General features: G+C 42.8%; 1 protein-coding gene across 8 annotated transcripts in view; it reads right to left on the bottom strand.

The window, feature by feature from the left end:
* LOC126269255 (glutamate-gated chloride channel) overlaps window positions 1–14,639 on the bottom strand; it is a 659,915-nt gene that overhangs the window by 239,043 nt on the left and 406,233 nt on the right. For all 8 annotated transcript variants that reach the window (XM_049973978.1, XM_049973982.1, XM_049973980.1 and 5 more), the window contains exon 3: window positions 255–305. The gene's annotated coding sequence lies outside the window, so the exon portion shown is untranslated. The remainder of the gene's footprint in view (window positions 1–254; window positions 306–14,639) is intronic.

Here is a 14,639-nt window from a genome sequence, read left to right as displayed (position 1 = left end):
AATTTTAATTCATTTCTTCAGTTTCCATAATTGTCGTAGATGAAGATGAGACTTAAATGTCTAGAGGGAAGCTTGATTATAATGCTTTAGAATAAGAACCAAATGTTATAAAACACTAATTACTGAAACGTTACCACTACGGTTTCACACAATAACATTCAGATACATATTCTTATAATCAGTGCTAACTGTAGAAAGACTACGGAACAATTTGATACGTGCTTTGTAGTACTGCCAAAGTTCCATCAACTTACCAGTCAACCCTCAACTGCCGGTGACTGTTGCTTATGGTTCCTCGGATATAGCTGTGAACAGAGAAACGAAAAGCTGTAGTAGCAGTCAAAACAAATTCAGAACATTAGGTATAACAAAAGGAGTCAACATCGAGATGAGCAAGAGACATACTCATTCTGATCAAAGGTATCTTGACGATACAGTGTAGTGCGGAACTGACTGTTGGAAGTCTCGACAGGCTGGTCCGCCCGTATTAAAGGAGGCGGGGAGTATTGTGTTGTCAGTAGAGAAGCAGTGACAGCAGAATGGGTGTGTCAGGACAGCCCAGTGACTTCAAACGTGAACCACTCATTGGATTTCACCTGCGTAAAAAAATCATCAGGGACATTTCAACCCCTCTAAAGCTGCGCAAGCCGAGAACTACCACAGGGTGAACCAATTATGTACTGCTCATGTACTGACGGACGGGGAACGACACACCCCATACGAGGTGCGACAATAAAGTAATGAGACTGATGTGGAAAAAAAATGTTGCTTATCGTTTTAGTAAAGTTTAGTGTTGTCTCCTTCAAAGTAGTTCCTTTTGTGATTGCACACACTTTTTCCAGCGCTGATGGTAACATTTCTGGAACTCATCTTCTGTAATATCCTCCAAGATCCTCGTCACAGTTTTATGGACATCTTGTGTTGTTTGATAATGTTGACCCTTGACCGCCGTTTTGACTCTTGGAAATAGAAAAAAAGTCGCACAGAGCGATATCTGGTGAATAAGGTGGCTGTGGTAGAACTGAAATTTGTTTTGAGGTTAAAAATTGCTGTACTGACAGAGCAGTATGAGATGGCGCATTATCGTGATGCAGAATCCAATTACCAGCAATGTTGACACGGACACGAAGATCTCTCTCACGAAGTCTTTCGAACATTTCTTTGTAGTAACATTGGTTAACTGTTTGTCCAGGAGGCACCCACTCTTCATGAACAGTTGACATCCGTCCGTGAGGTTGACGGTCGTCCACTGCGGTCTTCATCTTAAACATTCGTTCTGCCTTCATTAAACATTTTATGCCAACGAAAAACTTTAACTATTGACATAACCTTCACTCCAAAAGCCTTCTAAAGCTTACCGGAAGTTGTCGTCACGTTTTCACCCAATTTAACGCAAAATGAAATGGCATACCGTTGCGCGGTATTATGCGGTTCCTTTTCCATAACGAGAGACACACATAAGTGTTAACTTATTACAGCACAACTCACGAATGAGCAGCTGCATCGATGTGAGTCAGTGTGCTCCCTGCCGCCGTTGGATAAGCAGCTGCAGCAGCAAGCCGTATAACCCTAGCTTCTTATTTGTTACATAGTTTAATTTCTTTGCGTGTTTTTGGGTACTTGCATTGTTTAATTCGTATATTTCGGGCGTATTATAGTATTTGAGGGTTGTAGCATCGCGCCTTAGTACCTGAATAGTGCAAATTCGCGTAGTCGTCTGTCTTCTGTTTTTGTTGTGAACGGCCAGAGTCGGTTGGCCAGTCAGTGTGCTCCCTGCCGCCGTTGGATAAGCAGCTGCAGCAGCAAGCCGTATAACCCTAGCTTCTTATTTGTTACATAGTTTAATTTCTTTGCGTGTTTTTGGGTACTTGCATTGTTTAATTCGTATATTTCGGGCGTATTATAGTATTTGAGGGTTGTAGCATCGCGCCTTAGTACCTGAATAGTGCAAATTCGCGTAGTCGTCTGTCTTCTGTTTTTGTTGTGAACGGCCAGAGTCGGTTGGCCAGTCAGTGTGCTCCCTGCCGCCGTTGGATAAGCAGCTGCAGCAGCAAGCCGTATAACCCTAGCTTCTTATTTGTTACATAGTTTAATTTCTTTGCGTGTTTTTGGGTACTTGCATTGTTTAATTCGTATATTTCGGGCGTATTATAGTATTTGACAGTTGTAGCATCGCGCTTTAGTGTTTACTTCGTAGATTCTTATTGAAATTGCGTGTGAGTTTCGTATAGGAGGTGCAGTTTCGAGTTTTAGTTACTGTAATCGTAAATTCAGCAGATTGTAGCGCAGTCGTTAGGCATTTGTACAGGTTAGTTGATACATTCTTTGCGTGTTCCGCTTGCGTTATCTAGGCACCGACTCGTGTTTCAGTAACTGTTGTTAAACATCGATTAGAATGGACAGGGACTGCGATTGCTGTGTTCGGATGAGGGCTGACTTGGCATCCCTTCGCTCACAGCTGCAATCGGCGCTGACTTCGGTCGCGCAGCTTGAGGCTGTTGCCAATGGGCACCACTGTGGGGAGCCGGACTCGGGTATCACAGGGATGTCAACCTCATCCCGTCTGTCCCCAGATCGGTCTGCCGCTGTGGTTGCCCCGGTTGCTGCCCGCAGTGGAGCTGAGCCCTCGCCTGTGGTTGATTGGGAGGTCGTTCCAAGGCGTGGCAGGCAGCGAAAGGCGTCCCCGGAAGCTGACCAGAAAGCCTCCCCGGTGCGTCTGACAAACCGGTTTCAGGCACTGTCTCTGGCTGAGCCAGATGCAGCTGCCTGCCCTGTTTCAGAGGATCATTCTCAGCCTTCAAGGTCCGGGCAATCGCAGAGGTTGGGCTTACTGGTAGTTGGGAGCTCCAATGTTAGGCGCGTAATGGGGCCCCTTAGGGATATGGCGGCTAAGGAGGGGAAGAAATCCAGTGTGCACTCCGTGTGCATTCCGGGAGGAGTCATTCCTGATGTGGAAAGGGTCCTTCCGGATGCCATGAAGAGCACAGGGTGCAGCCAGCTGCAGGTGGTGGCACATGTCGGCACTAATGACGTGTGTCGCTTTGGATCTGAGGAAATTCTCTCTGGATTCCAGCGGCTATCTGATTTGGTGAAGGCTGCCGGTCTTGCTTATGAGATGAAGGCAGAGCTCACCATCTGCAGCATCGTTGACAGAACCGACTGCGGACCTTTGGTGCAGAGCCGGGTGGAGGGTCTGAATCAGAGGCTCAGACGGTTTTGCGACCGTATTGGCTGCAGATTCCTTGACTTGCGCCATAGGGTGGTGGGGTTTCGGGTTCCGCTGAATAGGTCAGGAGTTCACTACACTCAGCTGGCGGCTACACGGGTAGCGGAGGCTGTGTGGCGTGGACTGGGCGGTTTTTTAGGTTAGAAGGCCTCGGGAAAGTGCGGGATGGGCTGCAATGTCAAAGGGTGCTTGGCAATTACAGGACGTGCTTGGATCAAGGAACAGTCGGAATTATAGTTGTAAACTGTTGTAGTTGCGCTGGAAAAGTCCCTGAGCTTCAAGCGCTAATAGAAAGCACAGAAGCGGATATCGTTATAGGTACAGAAAGCTGGCTAAAGCCTGAAATAAGTTCTGCAGAAATTTTTACGAAGTCTCAGACGGTGTTCAGGAAAGATAGATTAGGCAGAATTGGTGGTGGAGTGTTGGTGTCTGTCAGTAGTGGTTTATCTTGTAGTGAAGTCGAAGTAGATACTCTGTGCGAATTGGTGTGGGTGGAGGTTATACTTAACAGCCGAATAAAGTTAATAATTGGCTCCTTCTACCGACCCCCAGACTCCGATGATACAGTTGCGGAACAGTTCAGAGAAAGTTTGAGTCTCGTAACAAATAAATACCCCACTCATACGGTTATAGTTGGTGGGGACTTCAACCTACCCTCGGTATGTTGGCAAAAATACTTGTTCAAAACCGGTGGTAGACACAAAACGTCTTCCGAGATTGTCCTAAATGCATTCTCCGAAAATTATTTAGAGCAGTTAGTCCACGAACCCACGCGAATTGTAAATGGTTGCGAAAACACACTTGACCTCTTGGCCACAAACAATCCAGAGCTGATAGAGAGCATCATGACTGATACAGGGATTAGTGCCGCTTGGACTAGAAGCAGCTTATAGGCCAAGGTCAAAGATTTTGTGCCTAAGCAAGCCTGCAGGGTTGCCACATCTTGCAAAGAAAATCAGTCTTATTACTTTATTGTCGCACCTCGTACTTACATCTACTATAAAGTGTTAGGCTCCTCTCGATCAAATAGCGTATTTTTTCACTCCAAGAATGACACCGTGAAATCTTTTATATCTTCCACAAGTTAGCTGCTGTTCACACGTGGCAGATGAACTCTCTGCTGCCAAAGTGTGGTGTATACACGACTCCTAACACCGACAGTAGTCTTCACCTTTTGTTCTGCAGGAGGTTCTGTTGTTTCAGGTTCATCTTTCTCGGATGGGATGCTATCTCTGAGCAGTTTTATTGTTGCTTTCATTTTCTTATTTTGCCTAACGGATACGAGATAGCAGTTTTCGTTGTCTGGATAGAGAGGAAGAATTGTGAATATTTATTTCGAGCCGCTGCTAAGCCATATTCTGGATTTGCCTTTGGGTAAATAGGTAAGTTCTTAATATAAAAACAGCCTGCCGCATTCTTTATTTGTATTAAATCCCGCATATTTTATGGTTATAAAAAAGCTACAGAAAAATCCCAAGTATTTGCTTGTAACGTCGACATTTTCTTCGAGAAAAGCAAACATAGCGCTAGTGACGTCGTTTCAAAGACAAAAGAAATGTTGCAACCTGAAAGGAAGGTAAGAGATGTAGGTATAGAGATGTAGAAATATTATAAAAGGTAGAAATGTTGATACTCATATGAGGAATCTAAAACTAGTTTAGCTGAAATCGTTGGTCTCAGAAGATTCACGTATTCGCCACCAACATAAACAGGACTGTTACATAAGAATACAATTCGCACCCTCAGCTCTGTAGCTGTTACACCGTCTGCCGAAAATGTAACAGTTTACATGGAACCAATCATGGTTTAAAGCTTCCTATCACTGTAGAAAGCCTGACAGTTATGAATCTGCAGAAGATGTTCGCATTTTTATTTTTCTCTAGCTCTCTAGAGCGTGGTAATGAACTACCACTTAACCAGAGGTTGTCGGTTCGAAATCAGCGTTAAAACAAATTTTCATTAATATTGTTTTGTCCGCAATGGGGAGAGACGTAGCAGCAGTTCTAATTATGATCTGTCCGCTGTTATCTTTAAGGTTTAATCTCAAAATTCTCCTCGGCGTCTGACACTTAAATGCTGATGTGTTCGTCAGAGTGGTGCTATCTGATAGTAGTAGGCTTTCCATCGGCAGCATGTCCCACAATCTCCCTTCTTTCTGCCACATGCACTGCAAACCACAATTGTGACGGTACAATGCACATTTATTCACATCACTCACTCACATTACTTCGTGAAGAAAAGATGAATTAGTGTCCGAATGAAGGAAACTTTTGCAATTATGGAGCTGAACATACCCCTATTAGTCTATCAACTAACAATACCATCTGACTTTAATTTAGAAACCTGCTTTTAATTCATTAGAGCAGCAATTTTCGTCTTACAAACGGTTGAGTTTTGGTGCTATCCAAAACACTGACAGTGTAGAAACATGAATTACGCAAAAATTAATATTTCTCCGAATTGTTGTTTAGATAAATCTCTTAGGAACCGCAAACAACACGATAAGCTCTGCAAAAGCTTCAGCTCTCCTCACATTTTACTATAGTATACAATTATATGGCAAAAGAATCCAGCAAATGGCTCTGAGCACTATGGGACTTCAGTCCCCTAGAACTTAGAGCTACTTAAACCTAACTAACCTAAGGACATCACACACATCCATGCCCGAGGCAGGATTCGAACCTTCGACAGTAGCGGTCGCGCTGTTCCAGACTGTAGCGCGTAGAACCGCTCGGCCACCCTGGCCGGCAAAGAACCCAGCATTCAAAGTTAAATCTTCACTGAGACATGTCAGTAAACTTTGAAAACAGGACATGGATTAAAATGTTATCACTTTCTGCGAGTAATATTTTTTTCAGAATTGCTTGCTAGAGATTGTGAATTTATATTTTGTCCTCGATGATAGTGGAAATTAACGTAAAATACTAAGCAGTCAATTAGGGAAACCAATAACAGGTAATTAAGGATTCTTAGGAATGGTACAGGCCTACAGGTCGTTTCAGTTTGCTGATGGGCAAATAAGTTCCAGATAACCTGGTGCCGAACGACTGAACTGAAAGTTACGAAGCGAAATAACTTGTGAGACAAATCTATGAGTGGAATACAAGAACGTACGAATCATTGTTTATTCTTCCACAAAGATTTATTGTGTATATGGTTGCTAGTACTGTATAATAAGCAAACAAATCAGTATATAGATGAATGTAAGTCACGCCGCTTTCATTTCCATTATAATCGTTAAATGTGTGTTATCAGGTTCCTCTTTTTCCCGTTTACCACATGTTTCTCTCTTGCCCACTGCTGCTAGTGGACATAATCAAACCCTCCTTCTAATAATTACTGTTTATTGTTGTATCTATCATAAAATATACCTGCACTATTGTTATTTTTTATTTCAGAACCTAGTATAATATGCTTATCATAATATATGTCTAATGCTTGGTTAGATGAAGAGAATGTCTGATGGCCCTAATCTTATACAGGATTTTTTTTCCACCGTGTACGAACTGTAGGAATTGATCGACGAGAGGACACGGAACAATAAAGTCTAATGAACTTGTGTTCGGAAATGCGTGGTTTCCTCTAGAGGGTGGTGATGTTCCTCACAATTCGTGCCCTAGCGCCTTCTCCTGCTATCGTAATTGGTAATGTTGTGTCCGATACACTTCTCTTGCTGACTCACCTTGCACTCGATGTGATACTGCGTTGTACACAATACTTCAAATCGAGAGCTTGTCGACATGATGTTTACTTACGGAAAGGCAAATGGCAACGGGCGGCGGGCAGCAATGTCGTATCAGGAGACCTTTCCCTGTCGAAAACAATCACAGCGTTCAATGTTTGCAACGGAATTCCACCGTTTGTCTGTGACAGGATCGTTTCAGGAAGCAGGAAATCATGAAGGACGTACCCGAAATGTTCGGACAGCAGACTTTGGGCAAAATGTTATTAACACTATGGAAGGCGACCGCCTTGTCTGTACCAGTCTGTTGGACCGCCAGTAAAGCGTAAGCCAGACGACAGTATGGAACTTTCTCCATAACAATTGTTACTGCCGTTTCCACTTACAGCGTGTGCAGGGCTTACTAGCTACAGAGTCCCCACAACGGGAACAGTTTTGTCTCCAGTTCCTTCACCAATCAACCATAATTCTGGGATTTGTGTCATCCATCCTATTCACAGATGACGCTACCTGTAGGCAGAGTGGTATCTTCAACTTCCATAACAGTCATCTGTGGATGACAGCGAATCATCAGCATCGATGCAGCCGGAATGTTTGGGCCTGGCGACTGCATTTTGGGCCCAGTCTTCACCAGTCTTCCCTCCACGTCGCCTAAGAGACCGAAACTATAGGCGTTTCTTGCGGGTGGCATTGCCTCCCCTGCTGGAAGAAATGCCATTGATGATTCTAAGGATTATGTGGCTGCTTCATGATGGTGCTCCAGCCTACTTCACCGTAAAGCCTGCACACATCTCAATCTTGACTGGCCGATGTATAAGAGGAAGAGTCATTGGGGCAGAGTATTCATGCTACTTTTGACACTGTTCGGATGCATGCAGCCTGACCCATGTGAACGTATGAGCCAGAACATGCTACGGCGCGAACACGTATGCGTTGAGGCATACGGAAAACATTTTCAGCACATACTGTCACTGTAGCTGCATGGTACAGCGCGTATTAGACCGCAGTCTCTGTAACAATGCATGACTGAATAAGTGATCTCTAGCATGGAAACTGAGCATTTCCGGACATAAGTTCATTAGACTTTTTTTGTTCCGCATCCTCTCATCGATCAGTCTCTAGAGTTTGTACACGGTGGAAAAATTCCACTGTATAAATCTATAGCGGGCTGCTGTGTCCGAGCGGTTATTGGCGCTTGAGTCCGGAATCGCGCAATCGCTACGGTCAGAGGTCCGAATCCTGCCGCTGGCATGGATGTGTGTGATGTCCTTAGGTTAGTTAGGCTTAAGTAGTTCTAAGTTCTAGGGGACTGATGACCTCAGAAGTTAAGTCCCATAGTGCTCAGAGCCATTTGAACCATTTTTTTTAATAAATCAATAAATAAGCAAAAATAAATATCACATTGAGTGGGGGTAGGAAACTACAATGCAGGCGACTTAACATTGATGTAAGTGGGTCCAACATGATGGAACATACGCTGACCTTATAAATATTGATCATGTACACCCGCGTCAGACGTTCTGCGAAAGATGGGTGGCAAGACAAGGCAGAGTTTCGTTACCAACTCATACACCTGATCTGAACCGTTCTGATTTGTTCTTGTGGAGTGATGTGAAAACTTTTCTGTACGAGTCACGCGTCGGAATTGAACAGGTTCTCCAAGCAATAATTATCTCTGGCGGTCAAACTGCTCTACCAGCACCAGTGGTGTTCGAAAGAGTATGATGAAACTGTGTGACAATCTGAAGACTGCGTAGAAGATACAGGACGCCACTGTTGTGAGTCTATCACATTGAGCATGTTGTACAAATAAGAAAAATTATCACAAGCGTATGCCTACTTGGATTTTTATCATCAGAAGATCAATGCAATATTCTCCTTTTCGCTCATAACCTTAAACTGATTCTTTGGAACAAGATTTCCTTATCTTAAGCTAGCATTCTGTATTTGCCACGCCATTACTGGCAGTTTGTATTATTTCAAGGAAAGATCCAGTATATCGACTGTGAGTGCACTGCAGCAGCAGTCATTGTCGCGTGGCGGAGAGAGTGGGGGAACAATGGAAGGACAGGAGGGAATGGGGGGGGGGGGGTGAAGGGGGAGGGGGTTGCTAGAGGACGGGGCGAGAGTAGTGGTTCGATGACCCAGTGCCAATGCCTTGCGTCGGCGCCTGGCGCCATCCACAGGCTTACGTTAGCAGCATCACGCGTTTGTGGGACAGGATTGAGCTACCTACAGCCTCTGAAAGTTCGACACAACTCAGCTGTTACGGTCTTTTCGGATGTGACTTGCTTTATGTTTTACCATTGTTAGATGACTGACAAGTTAGTACATTACTTTTTACCATTGTTAGATGACTGACAAGTTAGTACATTTCTTTTTACCATTGTTAGATGACTGACAAGTTAGTACATTTCTTTCCTGTAACTAACTCATAAATAAAAGAACAGTTAACTGAAAAAACCCCAAGTTTTTATTTGTTGTCATAGTGACGTTACTTTCTTTGCCGAACGTACAAGATCTTGGCTATTTGCGCCGAAAGAACTTTTAACGAACTTTATAATTAGAGCTCTCCTTTAAAGTTTGAACTTGTCATTAATGATTAATTGCCGCGAAAAAGAACTTCACTTAGGTAAAAGAGCCGAAGTATGTAAGTAACCTGAAGCGCTTCTTCCGTGCGTTCATGCAGAACAACAAACATAAATGCAGTAAAATAATTCAATTTAAATTATCAATATGACTTTGATATTCAATTAAACATAACAGTAATCGAGTATATAAATCACGCTATTCGCTGCATTATTTACGTAATTTATGACTTGCAGTTAATATTACCATTTCACACCTGGAGCCTGAAGCTCAGCCTGTTCCCTGATAGAAGTAAGAAAAATTGAGTGCAGTTCTCATCGACAGTGAGAAGTATGTTACACGACAACAACAAAGAGCTACTCACGAAGTAACGAGGAAGAAACACATCAAAAGACCAGAATAAAGGAGGTCCAGCGGTAAAAATCATGCCTTGAATGATACAGAGAAAGAGAGATCGCAAGATAGAATCCCGATCGTATCACAGATGTTTCACTCTCCGTCTTAACCTTCGCATCCCAACGATCTGAAGAGTCACCAGAAACGACACGTCATTATGACTCCACGTTAATATTGCAGGTCTTCTTTCCCTGACTGGATAACGTGGGTAGGTTAGGTACCCGAAAATCGCCGAAGTGGCGTCCTGTTGAAAGACTTGCACCAGGCCAGTCAGCTAAGCAACTTTTTATTATGCCCATGCTCCCGTGAATTTTAGTAGTCTTGTGCCAATTCCTGTACTATCGTGCTCATCATTCCTTGCATCTGCAAGCGGACTGCGTATGTGGTTTTCTGAGTAAGAAGACATTCAAAATTTTCCAATTTCAATTACTGTCACATTTATCAATTTACATAGAACGAGATATCCTCAAATATTAACGGCAATTTTTGTTTTTTGGAAAGAATTTCATTTATTCGTCTACGTTAAAAGTATCCTCTTCAGGAAATTCTCATTACATATTATTCTCTTAGCAGCGCTTTTTTCAGTCACCGAGACCCTTGTGGGGCCCTACTTTTTGGGATAGTTGTTAGCTCTCTCTGCAATGCGTTTTTAATCTCACCTATTCTTGTACGACGATTGGCATTTAAGGATTTCCTTATTGCTGGGAAGAAGAAAAAACCGCATGGCACCATCTCTGGAGAATAAAGACAGTGGGGAATTATCAATTAAATATTGTTTTTGACCAACAATAGATCAACAAGCAACGAAGTACAAGATGCATGATCGTGGTGCAAAACTCATGAATGGTTTCACCAAAAATCTAGGCGTTTCTTTCAGATTCCTTCCCACATAACAGCGTGAAATTGGGAAGTGGTAATCCTTAACAATCAATCCTTACCAATCGTTCGACCTCCTGACGAGAACATGGTGCATTGTGCCGTTAAAAATTGAAAACCGCAGTGTGCATAACCTTCACATTTGACAGCACTTCTCAATTTTTTTTCGGTCTTGGCCACTCAGAATGCTTCCACTGGAACCATTCGGCCTTACTTTCGACGTTATATCTGTAAACTCACGTTTCATCATCTGTCATGACACGCTTCAATAGTTATGAAGCGCTGTTTATTTTGTTTAGAGACTCCGAACCGACTTTCATTCAACGCTACTTCTATTCGAAATTCAACAGTTTCTAACGTCACGACTTTCACACCCAAAACATCGGTAAACATTTCGTAGCATGAGCCAGATGATATCCCAACACCATCAGCGACGTCTCTGATTGTGATTCGGCTTTAGTCCACTACCACTTCTTTCATTTTTCCCACGATTTCTTCGGTTGAAGATGGGGAATCCTGGCTCTCGTCGTCTTCACGGGTTTTATCGGGACGCTTATACCACTCGAAAAGTTTGGTTTTACTCATAGCAGACTCACCAAATGCAATGTTTAACATTTACAAAATTTTAATGCACTTTACTCCATTCTTACAACAAAATATGATACGAATCCTCCAATCAATTCTTACGTCATAAATAATCGCTGATACTACCAAAACACATATAATCTTTTTGAAAACACGCCAAATATCCGCTGTGGCGAAAACTGTACAAACACTTTTCAGGCGTATTTACCAACACAATGAAAACGAAAGTGCGAATCGGACTAATTCAACGCGTGAAATTGGAGAACTCTCGTAATTTTTAGAACACACCCCGTACAAGAGACTTCGTTATCAGTACATTTTCACGTGTTTGCTTCACATTGAAATTTCCGGAACAATGGGGCTTCTCACACATAGAAAGCAGTTCGTTCACATAGTCACAATGTCGTGAAGGGTTATGAAAATTATCATCACATCCCGCTGAGCATCATAAGCAAAATGGTTGAATCAGCAACAGCAGTGGCACATATTTCTATGCTAAAATGATGCCAACAGAAATTCAACTGATTTGGCCAGTAAATGGAGCCCAAAATCTCTGACAAAAAAGGACCAATTTCAGAATAAAGAAAACAGAAATGGTATACCAACTTGTAAAAGGTATTAATAATAAATTATCAGTATTATGATATACAATATCACACAAGTAACTGAAAGCTCGGTATGCATAGCACTTCAAAATCTAAAAAGAAAGTTCTGACAGAATAACCAAAAGTCTATGGAAAGAAGATTATGAGAAACATAATGAGCTTATTCAAAGAGAACCAACAGTACTGGAATACACACAACCAATGCCCATCTTTTCAGGAGTAGAAAATATCAGGGCGTGCTGAAAAGTAATGCTTCCGAATTTTTCATCTGAAAACTCTTAAAGCTTTTAAAATTAAAAAAAAACATTATTAATTCACATCTTTATTCTTCGGGTCTACATATTTATTTGTCATAGTAAGTTACCCTAAAGACGAAACGTATTCCTCCCAACGGGAGGCCAATGTGTTGATACCGTCACTGTAGAATAATTCAATTTGTTGACGGAGCCTCAACCTCAATCTGCTTGCACCGCTTCATCACTATTGAAGTGAAGTCCTCGAAGGTGTTCTTTAATTTTGGAAAACAGATGAGAACGGGATGGAGCCTAGTCTGGACTGTACAGAGGTAGTTCAGTGACAGTGAATCCAAAGCATCGGACTGTTGCAAATGTCGCATCACTCGTGTGTGGTCTGGTACTGTGATGCTGAAAGAGAGGGTTCTCCACGTGAGGATGAACTCGTCAAATTCGAAACTCGATTACAGTACGCTGTTTCTCACGCACCGACAACGTTACATTACACTCCGCCATGTTACACGTTATAATTCGGAGCCCTCTGGCAGAATAGGGCTGTAAATACGTAGACACTAAGAATAAAGCCGTAGGTTGTTAAAAAGGCTTGATTTATTTGAAAAAGCTCTAAGAGTTTTCACATAAAAAATTCGAAGGCATTGGTTTTCAGCATGCTCTAACAGACATCACTGGAAAGTGAAAATTTATTTTTTGGTTCCCTGGCACGAATGAGATCAATTAAGTATTCGACTACTTTTTGAATCAGAAAACCGTAGCTATCTGACGCACCTATGTGCAGAAGCAAGTGTAAGAGCTTAGCACTCATCTGAAAATATCTTTAAACGTGCCATCTAAAGAATAAAGTTGGTGACCATAGAGTTTCCAGCAAAATTGGGTGGGAGGGGTGGGAGCGACCTACATTTGCTGCCCGAAATTCCGCAAGAAAGGACAGGCTATCACATATATAATATTTATGCCTTTATATGAGGCGTGTTTTTTAAATAAGGTCCGTTTGAACAAAAGTACACAACGAAAGGTTATTTCAAAAAAGTAAAGTTATTTTCAGATAGTACATACTTCGCTCTATTTTTCGGCATAGTTGCCAAGTTTGTTGAAACACGTGTCAAACCTCTCAACCAATTTTAAAATACTCTCTTCATAAAAATTTGCCGCCTGCTCCGATAACCAAGAGTTCACTACTGTTTTTACGTCATCGTCATCATTGTAATGGTTGCCACTGAGGTGCTGTTTGAGGTGGAGGAACAGGTGGTAATCGCTCGGCGCAAGATCAGAACTGTCCAGCAAATCGCGGGTCTGACCTGGAGTGTGAGGTCTTGCATTGTCATGGAGAAGGACAATTCCCTTTGTCAGCATGACGCTTCCTTTAATTTGAATCGCTCTGCGTAGCTTCCTCAGGATTTGGCAATATTATTCTGCATTGATAGTGGTTCCTCGTTGCATGAAGTCACCAACAAAACACCATGCCTATCCCAAAACATCGACGCCACGATTTTGCGCTGGGACAAAGTCTGTTTGGCCTTCACCTTTACAGGTGTGTGTGTGTGTGTGTGTGTGTGTGTGTGTGTGTGTGTGTGTGTGTGTGTCTCCATTCCATGTTCTGTTGCTTCGATTCGGGCGTGATATGCGAAACCCATATTTCGCCTCCAGATACGATCTGACACAAGAAGACGTCACTTCTTCGTGATAACGAGTCAAGAACTTCATAGCACACTCAGATCTCTGGTTTTTGTGGTCCTCTGGTAAGAGTTTCAGGACCCAACGGGAGCCTAGTTTCCTAAATTTTAGGTGTTCAGAAACAGTGTTGTTAAGCACTGATCTCGACACGTCAGGAAATTCGTTTGAGACACCTGTTGTTGTGAAGCGCCTGTTCTCACGAATCCTCGCTTCAACTGAAGCCACCAAATCGTCTGTAATCAAAGAAGGGCGACCGGAGAGGTGTTCATCATGGACGTTGTCACCGCCATCTTTGAATTCTCGTGCCCACTTACGCACTTTGCTTTCACTCATAACAGTATCACCGTGCACTTCGCAAATCTGTCGCTAAATTCATGCAGCAGACAGGTTCCTTGCTGGAAAAAACCGTATCGCTGAGCGAACCCCCCACACACGGCGGGCGATTTGATAGTGTTATACATTTTGAAAGCACGGAAAAGAACCGTATAGCTTAGCTACAGAGCTGAAACTGAGCACAGTTGTTCCCGAGGCATGCCAGTACACGACACACTCGCTCGTAGTGGTATGGGCGCTAACTACTAGTGTCTACAACAAAACGGATCTTACTTGAAAACACCCCTCGTATGTGAAAATCCATAAGAACTAGCCTGTTGCATGGCCCATGGTAAGTGATAATCATTTGTAGGCCCCAAACATGTAGAGTGATCAGACATACTCTCCAGTTGGTCTGGTTCTTTGGCCATATTGTACTGCGG

This window comes from Schistocerca gregaria, chromosome 1 (assembly GCF_023897955.1).
Source record: "Schistocerca gregaria isolate iqSchGreg1 chromosome 1, iqSchGreg1.2, whole genome shotgun sequence".
Lineage (NCBI taxonomy): Eukaryota > Metazoa > Arthropoda > Insecta > Orthoptera > Acrididae > Schistocerca > Schistocerca gregaria.
This window is presented reverse-complemented; position numbering and strand designations above follow the sequence as displayed.